At 37.2% G+C, this 18127-nt stretch overlaps 1 protein-coding gene across 4 annotated transcripts in view; it reads right to left on the bottom strand.

The window, feature by feature from the left end:
- Window positions 1-18127, bottom strand: part of B3GNTL1 (UDP-GlcNAc:betaGal beta-1,3-N-acetylglucosaminyltransferase like 1) — a 124301-nt gene that overhangs the window by 39811 nt on the left and 66363 nt on the right. The window contains exon 1 of one of the 4 annotated variants that reach the window (XM_035561865.1): window positions 3148-3168. The exons of the other annotated variants lie outside the window; for them this stretch is intronic. The gene's annotated coding sequence lies outside the window, so the exon portion shown is untranslated. Of the gene's footprint in view, window positions 1-3147; window positions 3169-18127 lie in introns of those variants that run through there. 4 annotated transcript variants of the gene reach the window in all.

The raw sequence follows: 18127 nt of genomic DNA, 5'->3' as shown, positions 1-18127 counted from the left end.
GCTGAAACACTGAGAACTGAGAAAAGCAAAAACATCATCACATGCTGCAAACACTGATGTCTTTCCTACATCTATGTCTCACTGTCCCTCTCAGAAATGATACCATAGTGCCTGGAATCACACAAAGCTCAGACTGATGATGAGGTGGCTGGACTGCCACATGTAATTTCAGGATTTTATCCTTCAAGCAAGTCTTTGAACCCGGAACAGTACACCAGTTAAGGGTCCATGAAATGGTAAAGAAAGCTGCTCCTAGATCAACATTCACAAGGTGATGTCAAAACAAACTTAAGGAAATTGAAATCCGTGCTACTGCTGCCACAATGGACATACTTGTCCTCGTGCTTTGCTATGCTGAAAGTGTTGTTTGTGACGCTGAGATTCTTCTTTTTGCTATGTTAGTTGTCAGCTGAATCTGCTCCCTGATCCAACTAACCCCATGAACACTAGGGTTAGCACAAAGGAGGATGCAGGAAACAGAGGACAAGACCATTATTTTCAGCAGCACTATAGATAATCTATAAGCAATCATTAAGCTGATAGGGGGAACTTTCTGCTCAAAGTCTAGCTTTACAGTACATCTATATTAATTTAAGTGCTTTTCCACTTTTTTTTTTTTTTTAAGTGTTCATTTTCTGTAGCTTTAGTTCTCTAAATTCATTCACTGTTAGGGGTCAGCCTAGCGATACTGCTGAGACAGTGGAGGGGGAAGGCACAAGTTTTAGAAAAGAAAACAAGACCTGCCTTTCTGGTCAGTGCCCGCAGTTAATCAGTCCAGCTGTGATATACGGCTACACCCTCTGTCTGTGAGTACTTACAGCGAAGGGAGGACCTGGCTCAGGAAGAACACTGAGCTCCTAACATGGGTTCCATGATATTGAAATGCTGCAGTGTCTGCCAAACTTTTGAAAGCTAACTTTAAAAAAGTTTTGAAAGTTCATCTTCAAGAGGAAAAAAAGTAACCTCAACTTTCTGCATTTTGGAAATTCTAGATTTCTGCTTAGTTTTGTTGGATGGGAAAATCTCCTCGGGATTTCTTTTTTGCCTATTCTATTATCATACACACTTGCCAAGCTGTTAAAAAAGGGTCAGATTGGCTGACTCTGTGATGGAAACTGCAACCTCTCACTTTGTGAGATTGCCACTTAAGATTCACACAAGACAAACAAACAGAACATGCCAGCCTTAGTCTGAAAATCAACCAAAAGTAGAATTTGAATTATGATGCAGCTCTGTAACTGCTATGTTTAGTTTTCTTGGAAACATTCTCCAGCTCTACCCACCAAATATCCAGCATCACCTTGGGATCTTAATGTCTTTTATTAATTACTGAATCCTGTACACCTGTATGAGATCAACTGGAGGAGTTACTCCAGCGTATTGGAAAGCAATTCAGACCTGTGAACCTCTCAAGCATGGCTGTGTTGGAAAATGAATGCTCACTAACAGTCATTGCTGTACATACTATGCTGTAAGGATTACAGGTGAATGAAACTAGCTTGTCAAAAATGACGATACAGCTTGTAGATGAAGGAATAAATCTGTTCAGATTTAGAATTCCCGAAGACCATGGTGGTGTCATAATTAACTTGGAATCCACCTTCTTCATTTTCAAGGTGACTTGGACAGGCTGCTATTTCAGCACTGCATTTCTTAAATTGTTTAGAACTTTTATTGTCATTTAGTTTTGTTCCAAGGATCAAGTAGATATATTAATAACAACAATAATACTAAATGATAACACCTAAAAGTGTTTGCTTTCATATGTAGACTGTTTTCCTGAAAGCCTAGAAGCTTTTAAGAGAGATATAGCATTACATTAAAAGAAATATCACTAAAACATTTGTGGTATATTTTAACACTTTCTAAAGTGTACCTAAATCTCGAGGGACACAGTGCATGGATCCCTCGCACAAATCCCTGCTCACTTCCGCCTCTCATGATGCAAGCAGAGCTGCCAGGAAGGCAGTAGTACTGGGAAGAGAGGGCAAATTTGTTTAAAGCAGTGTTTGTTTGACCAGACACCCTTATCCCTCACACTTTATTACATTCCTAGTGCTTTTCACCAGGCCATTCACTTTAAGAAAAACAGGATAGCCCTTTTCATAGCTATTTGATCAGTATATCAAAACATAAAATTCTATACGAACAGAATTTCCTATGTTATAGGAAATGTTAATATCAAGTCTGTAAGCTGCTGGATGTGAAACCACCGTCTGAGATGAGTAAGAGGGTGTGTATTAACATGGCCACGCTTCCTCCTGACATCTCTAGCTACAACAGAGTGCCACAAAGAATGAAATGCAGGATAAATGCTTCTTGTATCAGGCTGCGCTCTACCTATCTTTTTTTTTAAATCTGCTTCTGAAAGAAAATTTGTTTACAATTTCTCCAGAGGTAAATACATTAACTATGGTTTTATACTCTAATACATATGTATTGAATTGTGTTTTTGATTTTATGTGAGCTATGCCAGCCTTATTGTGCTGGACAATTGAGAGCTGCCTTTACTGCTGAATATCTCTTTTTCTTAGTTGAATACTCCTAGTAAAACCCAATAGCAAATGCCATTCTTCTAGTCTTTTTCAGACCTTTTATCTACTAATGACGATGACTTAACCTACTGCTGAAATCAAAAGAATAGACGCATGCAAAAGGAATAGCCTGTATGATTTTAGCATGTCTTACATCTTTTTTTCTTGTCTGTAAGCTGCTAAAAGTGGTCTTTGTAACATCCATGCCTTAACAAGTCTCTAATTCTTGGAAAGTTTCCAGTATTTAAAGAGTCAACTACGTACAATGGAAGAATGACTCCATCCAATAAAACGAAGCACTCTGTACCAAGAGGTTGTCTACTTGGCTTGCTGTTTATGCTGAGCTTTTACCATGAAAGAGAGAAAACAAGCTGCTTAAAGTCGCGTTAGCAGATGGTATGTTGTGATCAGAACAAACAAGAAATCTGCTAGAACACTGACCAATGCTCACATAATAAATCTTTAACGTGACCCTTCCGTCTGACTTTTGGACACATCAGTTGGTATTTTTGCAAGATGAAGACTCAATAGGTCTTTCAGATTTGGAAACAGTACCCAAATGAAGGTAAGATATAACTGAAATATTCCAAGTTATAACAAAATCCATACTTACACTGTAATTTTCATCTCAGAGATGTATGAAAATCCCTTTCACAATACTACGATAATTCCACTCAGGAACTCAGGAAAGGACATGAGATCTTTAGTGCTCTGAATGTGATTTGAAAGTAATTATTATTAATCTCCTGCTTATAAAAACATCAACTATGTTTATAAATTATTATTTAATATTTTGTATATAGAAAAAAACATATACAAAATGATGATAATCACACTAGCCCTGCAAAGGTCTGGAAAAATTTGTTTGCTTTGAATGCATACTGTTTCCTCCCAGGAATGTCTACTGCTCCAGTAACAAGGAGTGCCTACTCTGGTGAGTATACACTGCTGTTAGCCAAGCATTTTAATAATCTTTTACTTCCCTATCTTCCAGACTTCTTTCCCCTCCAATTTCATCTCCCCACACGTTGTGCAGTAAAGATAATAAGACAATGTGCCTTTTAAAGTGAGTGATGCCATGGCCACAATTAACAGAGTAGTCAGTTGTTTGCTTCTCTAAAACATACTAGTAAAGACAGTAAAGATGAAAGCAAATGCACATAGAAAGCAGTATGTTCACATAGAAAGCAGTATGTGAAACTTTTCCACACACCACCTTCAAAAATTCATGTTGAATTGACACAAGAGTAAATCTCCTGGGAAATCTTAATTTCAATGAATTTTAAGATACAAGTATTTTGAGAGAGAAACAGGATAATGCTTAAATATTTTTGAGTATTCAGGTTTATGCAGAAGCATAACATCGCCTACGAATGCTCACTCAAATCGATGTTAACATACTAGAAGTTGCAAGCATCTTGGGAGTGGAGGGAGATAGAAGCCTCAGTTAAATGAATGAAAAACAAGCATCTTCTAAATGAACATAGCATTGTAGGTAAACAGATTTGGATTTGCAGTTCAGCTGTGTCTTAATGTATATGCAAAAGATCCACAGGAGAAATTCTAGATATTCACGCAGACTTGCTATATTTTCTTTCAATACAAATAGGATTTCTTTTGTGTTCCTCACCCCATCCCCCTGCCATAGGCTTTTAACATTTAGAGAAGGTAAAGAGAAAAAAAAGAAGAAAAAAACTACAGACTCTCAGTATTTGATTAACAACTACAATAGCAGAATGTTTTCTTCAGGAAATCAAAGCTAACTTTACCCTAAATCCCTCCCTCATGTCTTCCATCATAACACAAGTCTTTGCGGGGTATCAAAGTACTGAATGCATTCCAGTGTCGCAAGAATTGCATTCTGTATCACTTCAAAATTGTGAATGGGAGAATAAAAGAAAAGACAGAAAATAAAAGTCAGTTATTCAATTATTTTAGAAAAAGAAATTTCACTGCTAGTGAAAAAGAAAAAAGCAACATATTTCATGGGAGGGAAATGAAACTATTATCAGAGTTTTGTTTTATGTAAATGGCCTAATACCAGCGTATTGCACTTTGTTTCAAATTTTTTATCCCACAATATACTTTCTTATATATATTAACCAGGAAAAAAAAATTTACAGTACGTCAGCAAAAGATTTCATACACACGTACATTTCTCATAATGAAAGGGACCTAATACATGTCAAGAATCCAGTGTCCTGTTAGAACAGTTTGTTTTTCCACAGTGCAGAAGATAAAACTGGAAAGACCTCAACAAATTCTGAGAATACGCAGAAATAAAAATTAAGTGCCCATTAATTTGTAAAAGTCTGAGAAAAAACAGAGCTGAGAGCACTACAAAGCTTTTCCCTCCTATCCACATTCTCTTGTTTCAGCCTCCCTAATAACTTGTTGATGGGTTTATATGTGGGATTTGATTTCGTAGGTTCTCTCACTGCCTCCCAGCCAACTATCTGATTAACATTTCCTTTCGTTTGGGACTGCTTGTTCTACACCCGAAATTCTCATAGCATAGGTAGTTTGAAGGTCACACCGTAACTCTGCAATTGGGCTCTAAGTATGCATCACTCCTGCCATTTACTCCTGCTTCCAGTTCTGCCTGCACTTGGCATGCCCTGGTACTGTTTTGAATTAGTTACTACTCAGTCAGTCATTCCATCAAAGCAGCATGTTAAAACATTTTAAGTCTCAAGAATTCAATGATAAGAAAGAAGGTCATAAGTAGTTAAGATCTTGCAAATGAAGGCTGGTATGAACTAGATTCAGGGCACCTGTGCTCCATATCGAACAGCACAACTCAATAAAACAGAGCAAGGACTAGGGCCCAGATTCATCCTTCCTAAATCAGAGTTGTGTATGCAAGCAGCCTGGGCAATGTGGGCTCTCCCTACCATAAACAACTTCTGCTGTGGGACAAAGCTCGTGCACGATCTCTGCCGCCACCGCTAATGAATCCAATGGAGCTCCTGGAAGGAGGCTTCTCCTTTCCTGAGTGCAGGTAAGCACTTTTCAGTGGGTGTCTGCCCATGCCTGATGTATCCATACATTCATATTATTAGAGTATGATAATCATCCTCAATTTCATCAGAAGAATTTCTGTAGTGTGAAAACATCTCTCACATTGTGCTATGTGAAGCTGATAATAAGTGCAGCTAAAACATGCAAAGAATTAAGAGGAAGTCAATTCTGCTACACACATGAAAAAGATTTTTTACATTCCTTTTTAATATCTCTGTCTTACCCTGTCCTGCAGAAATATCTACACCTATAAGACCAGTAAATAGGTACCATCTGGCACTTAGCATCTATCACTAGGAAATAGGAATGGCATCACGTAACATGACAGTAAAAAGGGTATAGCTATGTAATTTCAATCACAAAGAAAAAAAAACACATTTACAACTATCTAAAAGAAGCTAACTTAATCAGAAAAGAAAACACTGATTTCTTCGTTGCCAAAAAGCTCAAAATGAGTAGAAGAAACATATGCTAGAATTGTACTTAACCATGTAACTTAAAATTTGAGAACAGAATAGCAGTCTTGGCTACACTGAAAACCAAACACAGTTTTAGCACCAGCTGGGAAAGATCTACTAAGAAGCTCTTGAGACTTACACCTTTGAAAGTTTCATGGGTCACTCAACATAAACACCTTGGTTTGTCGCACACATCCTGCTAAAAATGATTAAGATTTAAATGAAGTTTTAAATCTCTGAATGAAAAATTCTGAAAACAGCAGTGTAAGAAAAACAAAAGCACAATAACAATGTATCTCAGAAATAGCATGTTTTAAGATTATTTAATAATCCTAATTTCCCCATGATTACTTTGTAAAATTTAGATAAATCTTCATTTACCCCAAACTCTATGAAAATGGTAATAAGAACTTTTTGTACGTGCTATTTGTAAAAAACAAAGTAAGATAAATTGTCAATCCAAGAAGAACTTTCAGCAAGGCTTTCTCTGCTGTTTTTTTTTTCTAACAGTGGCTGATGCAAATTATTTTGAAGTTTGGTCCAATCCTTTCTATATTAAGGGAAGATATCAGTTTGGACACTCCTATGGGAAACAGCAAATCTCTCTGCCAGCATGGATGAACCTTCCAGCGTTACAAACTAAGTAAATTAGGAGTTCTACTGCAAGAAACAAGTCATGGCAACAAAGACTATAACATCGAAGTTCAAATACAACACCAACATAACAAAAAATTAAAGACAGCAACCATTAAACCATTAAAGACATTAACCAGATCCTCCCACTGGGACTTCATCTAGCTTAGCTTTACATTAAGCACAATCAATATATTAGCAGTATTTATTCATGTTTCTTATGAAATATTTGCTATTGCTCATCTTTGTTGCTTTAAGACATTATGATTTCCAAGTACTATTTTGAATCTAGATATCCACTGAAATCTATGAGAAATTATGCTTCTAATTAACAGCATATATGATTTCTAAATCTGAAGCTCAGAGTCCCTGTGCAAGATCCCAAAAAAGCACATTTCTAGAGTGAAGGCACCTCTGTCCTGCAGTATCCCTGAGCACATTCACTTCGAGTTCCTCTTGGCCAGCACAGGCAATTCTGGCTGTTCTGAATCCAGCCCAGAAACACCTGCATCCTTCCCTGCATTGCATTGGAAACTCAGCAAATCTAATGCTCTGGGAATTAGACTGCAGCATTTGGTTTAATAATACCCAACATAAGCACTACAACTTCCTTATGGAAGTGGGGATCTCTGCCTTTTTCAGAAGTGTACCACTTCACAGGGAAATCCTACATAAAAACATATTATAGAACCAGAAGGACCCATATACTGCAGTAATGAAGCCTAGATTCCAAAAACAGCATCACCTCAGATGTAATCTGTTAAATCCTGATTCAGGAAGCCATTGCTTTAGTAGTATATATGTAGGCAAACTGTATATGCTTAAATATTTAGTTAGGTTGAGACACTTATGAACAGCAATTTTTCACATATACATATTATTCTGCCTCAACGAAACTCTATGGAAACCAGAAGGAGAAAAAGGCAACTTGATAAAGAAAAAATGGATTTTCAAAAACATGGCAATTCATCTATAAATCTACACTTATGTTTCAATATTTACTATTTATTCAGTATTTACTTACTTTCTATAAACACATCATCTTTGCTAATTTGAATTTAGAAAGACAACTGCAAGTTGCAATCTTCTAAAAGCAGCTGAAGCATTTTAGCCATACACCCAGCTCCACGATAATAAACATGTTCTTCCCCTTAAAAAATCTTCAAATACTGCCAAAATGACCATAAAACTAATGAGGTATAATACCTTCAGGACTTGTTATTCTGGCATACTTCAACCAACACCCTATGAAAAATGACAGCCAATGCTGGACCTATGAAATACAGCCTGTGGTTGTGCAATAACTGGTCACTGAGGCACCAGTCAAAGAAGACAGAGGAAAGTCAAAGAGCAGTTCTCTAGACTCAAACCTTCAAACTCTGCAACATATTTTCTGAATATGTAAAAAACACTGCCTGGCTCATGAAAATGAATGAAAGACATCAGCTCTTTAAAGATCATGGAACACAAAAAGATGGATGTCCTATTCAGTCAAAATCCCAATTTATTTTTCTACTTCATTGAAATGTGAGAACTCTTAAATCTAAGAAGTAGAGAACATGGTTCTGCATGTTCTTGCTCTTATTTGTACTGTACAATTGCCATGGACGATGAGGAAAGAAAATATCCTCCCAGCTGAGAGAAAAAATACCCTTTAGAAGAAGTGCCAGAGGAAATCAGAGAAGTACACTTACTTTTTAATCCATACACATGCTTTAGCTGCTTCCCTTCACCAGGTGTGCCAGCTTTTTAGCACCGAAGCAAGTGTGACACTTCAGGCACTTTAATTTGAATTAGGTTGTTTCTAATAACCTCTTCCCTTCATTTGCAAGGGGAACTTCTCACATATTTCATTCTATACAATGATACTATGTTTACACCAACTGCCACTTAGAAAAGACATAGACCAGGTTTATATATAGTATCTGCAAAATGTAAAGTTAAAAAATTACACCAAGCTGCTGTACAGTGTTTTAAGTTACATGGAAGATGTTTCTGTTTCCACTTACATCAGTGAAAATATAGACTACCTTCACCGGCTTCAGCAGAATTACTGCATCCAGAGCGTAACTGGATGTAACGTTTGTCTCTTCTGTTCTGTAATACATCGCTGACATGTCTGCAAGATCCTTCGCAGAGAGGAGGTATGTTAGTTCAGGCAAAGAGCTGTGCCAAGCCCGGACACACGGCTTCCAGTCAGATCCGTGAGTCAGCAGAATTAATTCGTCTCTGCTTCAACCTGGGATAAAAGTCTACAGCATTCACAAGGATGCGTCAACATACCCAGAACTGAAGGCATTGCCACTGACTTACGAGACCTTCTAAAATGGCCTCAGAGCAGCAGGCCATTTGGACATCACAAGTGTATCTGAAAGATTTTAGGAAAGTATAACTGCAATTAAAAACCTCCCATTTTCACATGCACAGAGAAAGGCAGCAGACCCTTTTATCACCACCAGAAGATGAGCAGACAAGTTTTGCTCAGCCTTATCACTTTACTGTTGATATTGCTCTGACAGGCTGGGTTAATCCCTAATTGCCAAGTTATGGAGCCTCCAACTTCCGATCTCCCAGCCCAGACAAAGTGCCCTCCTTTCTGGCAGCATCAGCCCCGCTGCTCACCCCGTCCCCCACCGCAGCCCTGCAGCAGCAGTCTGCCTTTCCTGGAACTCTCCAATTTAAATAGTCCATCCCCTGCTTGAAACTTTGCTGAGATGAAGGAAGGGTGTGTCTTTCCGTTTTACTGTAGGGAATACAAAATAAACAAGCCATCCTTTGAAGGAAAAGGATAGGGAAATAACAAGGTCTTCAAAACAAAAAGAAGGAGAAAACGCGAAACTTCCTACGCTGTCCCAGCTGTTTGGTTCTTGCATTCTGTTTAAATATTTTTCAGTCTCACAGTCAAACAGTTCACACTGACATAAGCAAGGTGCTCTACAACAACTACCAGACCTGGACTATCTCACTGCTGCTGCAGCATGAGACCTGCTCGGTTCTGCCACCTTATCGCGTGCACAGAGATAAATAAACAAAGGGAAACGCCTCTAAGATCAACGCTGTGACAGTGACTGAAACTCCATCCTTTCCTTTGCTAAATGGTAAAAAAAACTAATTATATCTTCTGATAACACAATGTTCATTGTGGCTCCCGGAAGATTTACGTATTTAGGATCTAAATGTTTTTGGCAGAAGTGTATTAACACAAACTCCAATGCCATGGAATTAGTTAACAAGTTTTTATTTCAAATAAAAAGATTCATATCTTGAGGGATTGTTTTATCTTGTGGGCTGCACAAAACATTGTGTTGATGGCTATCAGTGATTCAAATCAACTTACGGAAGTTAAAAAGCACCATGCTTTCTTCCTACAAACCACACATTCTCTAATGAAATAATTTCCTTTACAGAAATGGCAAATTACTCTAGCTTAAGTAGCCATTTACTAAAAATGAATCCCAATATTTACTGTGCTAACCAAAATATCGTAAGTCAAAAGCATGATGAAAGAAGAATGGATGCACAGAAACATGTTCCTCTGTGACTGTGGTGTTTTAACAGATACTGTTTCCATGGGATGGCAACTTTTAAAACCTCAAATGAATTTCTTCAGTGATGAACACCAATGCAAAGGTTTGCTTTCTAATATATTTCAAGCATTTCATCCCTTCTCTTTATGAAAAAAAAATATTGGGTCAATGTTCTTTTTGTTTAAAGCGAACTATGAATAACGTTGACAGAAGCTGAGTGTTTCACTGACTTTTTCAGTCTTATCACCTGATGTCACAAAAGTCTTATCACTCTAAATAGTTCTAGACACAAGTTTTCTTAACTTACCAGCAATAATAAGTAATTAGTGTTCTCCAGTTCAACATACTTTCCCATTAGCCAGCTGCAATCAGAAAATATCCTTAGCATTGCAGCTGCTTAGCAAATCCAACAATTTTAAGCATAAATATTTAAAATAGTAACAGAAGTTACCATCCGAAATCCGTCCTGTAATATGAACTGCAATCCTGTCAGCGATGTCGGTTACATTCTAAATATTTCTGTTTAGTTAAAATAAATGATTGTCTTGACACAATTGTGAAAACAAGGCTTTTTCTAATAGAGGATAAAATTAAGAATTCCTTTGCTTTACACTTGAAGCTCTTCCCAAGCGCATAGCTTCACAACTGGCTTCACCCAATCCAATTAAGACTGCACTGCTCCTAATTGTGCACTCAGCCTGCAAATGATCCCTGCAGGTTTCAAGTAATTGCAGAAGCCTACAAACGCATCATTTGCTACTATGGAGGCCTGTGCTGTAATTTATTTTCAGAAATTGGAAAAGTATGAGATTTTTACAGCATTTTACTTTGCTGTTGTTGCTTTTCATAAACAAGGTATGTCCTAAAACAAACTGGCCTGTCCTACAAATCACAGTCAATCCAGACCTCAATTTGTATATTAAAAAGAAAGGCTTGTGCATTTTGTCCATACAATCTGGCTATCTCATTAGCTACTGTGCTCCCGTCCTTCTGAACATTTGCAAACATTTGAAGTTATTCTTCTAGTAGTTGACACAAGTGAGCAAAACCATCAGGATTTTAAATATTTATCTAAAAATTAAAAGCTTGGCTACAAAAATAGCTTCCCCTAAATGCAGTGAAAGGCAAAATGTGGTGCTTCAATCTCAAATAAGTAACTCAAGATCTGATGACAGATCACAAGTTTCAATCCTGTAAGGAGAAAATTCTTTACTTAAAAGGCTCTTGGAACTATAGATGATTTATGTCACCCTTGGGCATTCCTCTCTTGGTCTTGAAGTAAAAAAAGAGATTGTTAACACAATCTTCTGATCAAAGAGTGTCACTAGGAAACAGAAAGTAAATTTTTCTTTTTGTGTTTGAAAAGGTAGAACATCAGTGTCCTCTGAAAAAAAATAACCATAACAAGCAGAATTATGAAAGAAAGATTCAGAGATAAAGACGAAAATGCAGTACTGCTGCTAGATATGCTGTCAGCCCTCTCTGCAGATGTTCCACACTAAAAATGCCCATTTACTGGTCAGGTTCATACTGTCGAAAGCGCTCTCAGGATAAGAATTATAGTATCAGACTTGTATGTAGCAAAAACTTAAACTATACTTAAAGCTTCAGTACGAAATAGATAACTGAGACAATAGGGAGAGAGAGAGGGAAAGAAATGGAGTTGGGCAGGGTGATGGAAGTAAAAGCATCCTGCAGAAGAACCTCTGACAGAACCCAAAAGCTCCAGGTAAACTGCAAGAACCTGGAGGAAAACCTGCAAGACTTGAAACAGTGAGCAAAGAGATTGGTTACTTGTTTCCTTTACACTTTATTCAGGGGAAAAAAAAAAAAAAACAACCAACAAAAAACAGATTTTGCATACATTCTTGACAGAGAAACTAGACTATGACACGAGATATCTGCTTCTTTCATCAGTTTCTCCTGTAACAGAAACAACTTGCAAGCCCTCAAAGCCTGCCTCAGCTTAGGCGAGGTGATGTTATGTATAAGGCTAACACCTTTCAGCACATTCCAATGCATCTCCTAACACTGCACTTGATTCTAATTCACATGAAGTCATCTTAAAGAAAAACAAAAGTAACATGATATACCAATTTATTTTATAAATGTCTGCTTTTACAGACTAAAACATTTGGATTTGATTTTAATCTACATAGTTTTATTGATGAGCTTCCTAAATCCATCCCAAAACACCAGACATCAAATAAGTTAGTGTAATTTTAATACATTTTCTCACTCTTCACTGATCTGTAAAGGCTATTAGAATATATCATAAAATACCTCTAAAAGATTTTCTATAATACATGGAACATGGAGAGAATCATTTGAAATACTTCTCAGAAATTAATTCCTCACCATTAACACTGACTTTTTTCTCTGAATGTCTACGACTACGTCAACAGTTCCAAATCTATTCTAAGACAGCACTGGAAGAAACGTAATGGGCCAGATTTATATAAATTATTATATTTACTATGATATAGCACATCTTCTAATGCAATTCTTCCTCCTTTCACGCATACTTGACTTGTATATGGCTATTTTCTGACTATGTGTCCCTTAGGATATTTTCCCCCACATTTTATGGCACTTTTCTTCTCTTTGACTCTTTCTAGACTTCCCCCCAAACTGCACAGCTATTTTCTTGTGACCCACTATTTTTTCTCTATGCACTAAGCTTTTCCTCATGTTTTTCCTTTAATATATTATAGTTTTTCCTACCAAGTTTCCCATAAATGGTCACCTTTCATCCTCTTACCAAATGATTCAAGTTATTGCAATCTGTGGCCCTCTACTCTAAATGCACATCACATGCTAATACAATACCAGTGTATGCTTTTTATTGCAGAACTAGTTTTTCTTACATTTGCCTTCTTACACTTCTTATTTGCTAGCAGATTTGTAAATTGTCACTGTTTAAATACCATATAACCATACATCTACGTCTATAAAAAATCACCACCAAGATTATATATATATATATATATATGTATATATATCTATGAGAAAAGGCATACATCTATAATTACATCAGTATTAGCTACAGTTTACTCTAGCATTTTAAGTCTCCTGCTTAGCCCAAGGAACAGGAGTACTTAATGGCAGTTACTATGGGAGTTTTTCCCAAATGTACCATATATGTGTTTGCCTTGACGCAGAACATACGTGTATTCAAGTTAGCGGTTCTGGCTGAATTCACACGCTCTGCAGTTAATACTCTGAAAATAGTTGCATTACACAGATGCCTGGCCTCCTCCACAAACACCTACCTCCGTTTCAACTCTGAAGAGGAGCAATCCCGACACAGACAACTGCTGGAACAGCAACACATCCCAACATAGACAGAACTTATCTATTCAAAACCACTTTCCCATGACTACCCCACTTGACTTATTTAACCAAACGAGGGCAATTGCAGTCTGGGTATTGAGCCTGGTAATCAAAACAAAACTGATCCTAGATCTTCTCCAGAAATGCAACCCCCAAATCAGTATGTCCGACCATTCCACATACAACAGAAATTTGTGTAACACGATGCCAATCAGAGAGGATCGAAAATCCTTCAACTGGAGTTAGAAAGACAATGATGGCATAGAGATAGCTTTCCAGAAGAGTGTATTACACAGAAGTTTTTAATAAATTTCTTTCCAGAACTGAGACTGAGATCTGATTCACAGAAAGCAGAAACAATATATGACTAAGGGAAACAGTCATTCCATTAAAAATGCCCCTCAGTGGAACACACTTGAAGCTTAAGGTTTGGCCCAGTACACAATACATTCCTAATAAGAGGAATTGAGATATTGGTCTGATAAAAGGGTCACAGTAGCAACTTACTACAAGAACCCAGGCGACACGCTTGCATAGAATATATATTTGGCATATACCAAAATAAATCCAACCAAACATAAAGCTTGTTCACAGTTACGCCTCATTTCATATTTGAATATGGACCACATGTTTGAGGATTAAGCTGGTGAAGCCAATTTGTCTCTTCCAGGAAGCAGTAATGTAACAATTCGGCTATAGAACTGTCAATTATTTCATACAGACCAGCTGTGCATGAAGCATTTTGTGCTCCAAAACACCAACCTTTATGACAAGATCTGTAACAAGAGCTCATACATACACTCAATACATACGCTCACGGAACGGAGCCAACAGTCTTTCCACGGGAGAAAAAATTCCACATGCATTAATTGTGCGAGGAGGACACGCTGAGTTGCAGAGTTCTCCCAGTCTAAGGTGGACTCCGAATGTCCCTTTCTTCAGTTAACAGTTCCATACTGTGAGTTGCTTTTTTATCATTTTGTATAGGAAAAACTAAAAGAAGGGAAATTGTACTTCTACATTCTTCACCTGCTTTGTTGTTATTGCTGCGCAACAAATGATGTTTCACCAGACAGCAAGCAGATCTCGACAGAGAAAATAGCCTGCCAAACTCTAGAATTACAGGTTAAAAAACAGACAAAAGCCAAGTGAGCAGCACAGGACCCATAAATCTCAGGCAACTCTAGATTGAACTGAAGCTCATTTTTCCTTTTGATCTCACTAAGCAGACTAACCAGTCTTCTCCAGCTATCAGCATCAAATACTTTGAAAAAAGCCACATGGAAAAGCAGACAGTTTTTATAGTTAATTTCCAACACTTAAGCTTTTATGCAACTCTTTTCAGGAGTCGATACTTGCAAGTGACTTCAGAGAGATGCAGAAGAGATGGGTTGTAAATCGTGATGAGGAAAAAGCCCCCTATTGCTTCTTGCCTTGCACGTCTAAGAAAGTGAATGTTAACATTCTGGGTTATGTTAATGACTTATGTTATTAAGCCATGTTTAATCATATATTTTTGTAAAATGCTTTCAGACAAGAACTGCTGAAGCAAAGGCCACAGCCTCACTTAAATGGGTGCCTCTTTTTCCTTTGGGAAACAAACTGATAGATAAGTAAATCAGGTCTCTAACTGAACTATAGGAATAAGTGAATGAAGCCTCAGCCAGGAATCAGAATGAAGTGGAAGAAATAACCGCCGGCACAACTCAGAGAGGCAGAACAGCCTCATGCAAAACATAACCCACATGAAGTTACTCACAAATCCACATAAAGCTACTCAAAAACATCTCTTTAAACAATCAAAACCTCCTTATTTCTGGATGCACACTGATTTTCATTATTTGAAGAGTTTCCCCATAGAAACTTCCCTTATGTCACACTACAGCAACAGGGTGCAGTTCTTTCAATCTTTTTTATAAAATTACACAAGAAAAGTCTGCACAAGAATTCAGTTTTGTCCTTCGAACCCCACCTGACCAACTTACCAATACAAACATGTTTGTGATACAAGGGTAAGGCCTAAAAAGAGACTTTGAATACTTTAATGAAGTAGAAGACATAACTTTCATGTCATGAAATGAGGTGAATATTTCACTTCTTTACTGAACACTGATAAAAATGGTTCAAATGCAATTCCCTGCAGGTCAGAAGTAGGACTTGTCAGTAATCAATACAGTCCAATTGTAGGCTGTAGCCTTGGGCAGTTCCCTGTGTCACACTGGTGCAAGCATGACCTGAAAACTCTGACCATAATTCAGTATTGAGACAGGAAAAGAGATTAGAAATGAAAATCTTGTTCAAAGTTGATACTTATGCCAGACCCACCAAGTTGCTTAGAGAAAGCTTTATACAGCGAGTTAAGGCTCTTTGTTAGGCAGCTTCAGAAATATTTTGAGCTGTGGGAATTTCTCCCCAGTTCTCTCTCTCCCCTCCCTTTTTTAAATACGAACTTTTATGAACCAGTATTCATCTCCCAACTTCAGAAAGCACACAGGGACATCGGGTCATCTGCATTACAATGCCTGATTCACCACGCATTTATATCATAAATTATGTTTCGCACTATAAGAAAAAAATTATTTCCTGACAAAATGAAAATGCTCAGTTTTGGCAGTTATTTAAATCCGAGACCAAAAAACATGCTCCAACCAAAATGTCTCATTAACCTAATTTTATCCAATGCATACCCACATGGAGGCAGAAAGAACAATTGCAAACTCATAGTTTTATTCTCTGGATCAGAAGATTATTGTAGAATGTGAGAAAAATGATCTCAGAGAGCTATAGATATATAAATTGTATGGATAGCTGACTACTCGCTAAATCTCTGTTGGTTGCATCCATAATTTAGTAAACTTATTTTTTTCCGTATGAAATGTAGAATACTTATTGTAGTATTTGAGTATTTCCACTCAAGTATTCCAAGTACTTGAGCTTCCAGTGATCTCTATTTTTCTCTACGAAAATTTTTGTCTGGGAGAAAAATATTGTACAACTTTATTGCTCCCTTCCCAATTAATAGGAGATTTCTGGTTTCACTGTTCTCTCCAAAGGAGAAAAAAACGTAAGTGTGTATAAACCAAGCTTTATTTGTAATATATCTATGAATGTAAGTTCTGGAAATGCCACTCAGCAAGTGCCCAAGGAATACACTTTGTCAGAAATCCCAGCTCAGCACAGACCTTATCTGTTGAGCAGCCCTGCTGCAACACCAGCTCTAAGCAGGCACAAAGGACCACAGTTTACTCACGATCCCATACAGGGCCCTCCCACAACAGAACACTCTTACTGTGCTTTTTCCTCACAAAGTTAAATGTTATGTTCCACACTAAAAAGGAAGAAATGAAGGGTATATGAATGGCAGCATTTTTAGTATGTGTTGAATGCCATTCTGCTGAAGCCATACATACTGAGAACTCGAACTAACAGCACACCACCCAAACCCAAATGTTGCCCTTTCTCACAGGAACGGTATGGTTCAGTAAGACTCCCAAGTACATGGGATTTGCCTTCTTAAGGAGTTAACTACAGAGATCCTATCTGGTGAAAGTCCAAATTATTATCTATAATTAAAATGTCAGCTTCTCACAGATTTCTTCACTGTTTCAAAAATTACTGCATGTCATTTTAAAACAAACACAAAAATAACAGAAGTATGGCCCTACACAAGAGGATTTCACTGAAGTCAAACTGAGAAAAAAAGAGTTGCAAATGTACACTATTTCTAAATCAAAATTTTCATCCTGAAAACGCAGGAAGTAGTTCCCTAACGGAGGGCCTCAGCCCAAAGTTCAAATAAATCACTTCAATATGCTTTTCTCTTTGACACGGAGATAATTGCTTGTTAGTGCTGGATCGCTCAAAAGATTAGAGTGGCAAAGATTTAAGAAAAAGTAAATAGTAGGATAATACTTAAATAATCAATCAAAATGAAAAGAAAAAGAAGCTATTATATCATCAGATGGAAGATATTCCAAACGCTGGAAAGAAAAAGACAAATATAGGACACTTGAACCAGTTTTACAGCAAATGCAATGCAGAAAAAAGAAAAAAGAAAGCTGTTACTGATCAAGAGAGAAAAAAGAGTAAATAGAAAAGAGGAGAAAAAGTATGAAATTAAACTGATTTGCAGACAAGTTATCTCCATGACTTCATTATTATTTAGAAGCTAATTCTGTCACTTTTTGGACATGGACAATCTGCTGCATATCTATGTGGGACACTTGAAAAATGGATCAAGCTAACAATTAGGCAGCTCTCTGAAGGGCATGGAACATTGTCGTGACATCCAAGACACTTTCTAAACACTATCTTTAATGCACTTAGTCACACTGAAGACTCCAAGGCTCCCAGTTTCTTAAAAATACATTGACAAAGTTCACGTTGCCTTCTCCCTGAAATTTTCCTGCAGCTACTAGTGGAAAACCCCTAACAAAAATCTCACTAGAGTAACAATTAAACGAAACATCCATCACCTATCACAAAGATTAGTGCTGTCTTGTAATGACTGGATGGGAATTATAAAATGGCAAAGATGTTTCCTCAATTCTAATTGAGAATCATTGAAAAAAATCAAATCTGTGCTGTTTGTTTCATTCAGTATCTATGGAACACCGAGAGA

The sequence above is a fragment of the Cygnus atratus genome, chromosome 18, assembly GCF_013377495.2.
Source record: "Cygnus atratus isolate AKBS03 ecotype Queensland, Australia chromosome 18, CAtr_DNAZoo_HiC_assembly, whole genome shotgun sequence".
Taxonomy (NCBI): Eukaryota; Metazoa; Chordata; class Aves; order Anseriformes; family Anatidae; genus Cygnus; species Cygnus atratus.
The sequence above is the reverse complement of the archived record's forward strand: the minus strand, read 5'-3'. Positions and strand labels throughout refer to the sequence as shown.